Raw genomic sequence first — 2,133 nt, 5'->3', positions numbered from 1 at the left:
CAAAACCAATACAATATTGTAAAGTTTAAAAATAAAATAAAATTAAAAAAAATAAAGGTAATGACAATACTCATTTTGATGATTTTATCACTCTCTCACATTTTGAAAAATCAACATATCATTTTAAAAGAACATGTCAAACAACCTAGATATTAATTGTGAAAATGAACAGTATCACTTGAAGTATTTGTTTAAATAGCTTGAGGTTTATGTGTTTTATTGAAATATGTTACGCTTTATTTCTGCAGGTATAATTAACAGGAAAAATGTCCAGGTTTCAGGATGCTTGAAAATTTTTTTGTGTGTGGTCAGTAGAAAAATTTAGAAACTGATTTGGGCTGTGTGCCCAAATAATATCTTTATGGAGCTTATGAACAGTAGCTGGTTCCAGCCACCTACTCTCCTTTTAACAGGCATCCCTGGACTGGAAGCTGTGCAAATATGGATTTCTATCCCACTGTGTATCACGTACCTAGTTGCCCTCCTAGGTAACAGCACTATCCTCTTCATTATCAAAACCACCTCCAGGCTTCACGAACCTTAGTACATCTTCCTGTCTATGCTGGCAGCCACAGATGTGGGTCTGTCTTTATCAACTCTGCCTACAGTACTCAGTGCCTTTCTCCTGAATCACAGAGAGATTGAATTCTATTCCTGCCTAACACAGATGTTCTTTATCCATACCTTCTCCTCCATGGAGTCAGCCATCCTGCTGGCCATGGCCTTTGATAGATTTGTAGCTATTCATAACCCACTGCACTACACAGTAGTCTTAACCTATTCTCGGATTATGGGGATGGGGCTTGCAGCCATGATTAGGGGTGTGGTGTTGATGGTACCTTTGCCAATTCTGCTCAAGCGATTGCCCTTCTGCAAGGATGTCATTCTATCACATTGTTATTGCTACCACCCTGATGTTATGAGGCTGGCTTGTGGCCCTGTCACAGTCAACATCATTTATGGGTTGTCCCTTGTCCTGTGCTCCTTTGGAGTTGACTCTATGTTCACTGTCATTTCAATCAGCCTAATTTTGAAAACAGTGCTGGGCATTGCCTCCAAAGATGGTCAGCTCAAGGCACTTAACACTTGTGTTTCCCACATTTTCACTGTCTGCATCTTTTATGTGCTACTCATTGTGCTGGCTCTAATTCATAGGTTTGGTTCACATCTCCTCTTCTTCATGTCACCATGGCCAACTTCTTCCTCTTTTTGACTCCTGTTCTTAACCCCTTGGTTTATAGTCTGAAAACAAAACAAATAAGGTTTGCAGTGCACAAGATATTCAAGAGCAGGAAAAACTTGCTCACATAATCAAATATGAGTTATATTAAAAAGCTAAACTGATAAAAACAGAGAGTAGAATGGTACTTGGCAGGGACTAGGGAGATGAGGAAATAGGAAAACTTTGGTCAGACTGCACAAATTTCTAATTATGAAATGAGTAAATTCTGGTTATCTAATGTATAACATGGTGACTATAGTTAACAATAATGCATTATATACTTGAAAATTGCTTAGAATACATTTTAAGGGTTCCCACCACAAAAAGGAAGTGATAATTATGTAACTGTGTAGATCACAGCAAACTGTAGAAAATTCTTCAAGAGATAGGAATACCAGACCACCTGACCTGCCTCCTGAGAAATCTGTATGCAGGTCAAGAAGCAACAGTTAGAAGTGGACATAGAACAGACAGGTTCCAAATTGAGAAAGGAGTACATCAAGGATGTATATTGTCACCCTGCTTATTTAACTTATATGCAGAGTGCATCATGAGAAATGCTGGGCTGGATGAAGCACAAGCTGGAATGAAGATCACTGGGAGAAATATCCATTGATATTTCTGCCTCAGATATGCAGATGACACCACGCTTATGGCAGAAAGTGAAGAAGAACTAAAGAGCCTCTTGATGAAAGTGAAAGAGGAGAGAGAAAAAAAGTTGGCTTAAAACTCAACATTCAGAAAACTAAGATCATGGCATCTGATCCCATCACTTCATGGGAAATAGATGGGGAAACTGACAGATTTTATTGTTGGGGGTTCCAAAATCACTGAAGAAGGTGGCTGAAGCCATTAAATTAAAAGACACTTGCTCCTTGGAAGAAAAGTTATGACCAACCTAGACAGCATAT

At 38.7% G+C, this 2,133-nt stretch overlaps 1 pseudogene; it reads left to right on the top strand.

Annotated features, from left to right (window-relative positions):
• The first annotated feature begins 361 nt into the window (after positions 1-361).
• LOC102278922 (olfactory receptor 51A4-like) lies at positions 362-1,311 on the top strand (annotated as a pseudogene).
• The last annotated feature ends 822 nt before the right edge of the window (positions 1,312-2,133 follow it).

The sequence above is a fragment of the Bos mutus genome, unplaced genomic scaffold (assembly GCF_027580195.1).
Source record: "Bos mutus isolate GX-2022 unplaced genomic scaffold, NWIPB_WYAK_1.1 CTG233, whole genome shotgun sequence".
Classification (NCBI taxonomy): Eukaryota; Metazoa; Chordata; class Mammalia; order Artiodactyla; family Bovidae; genus Bos; species Bos mutus.
The sequence above is the reverse complement of the archived record's forward strand: the minus strand, read 5'-3'. Positions and strand labels throughout refer to the sequence as shown.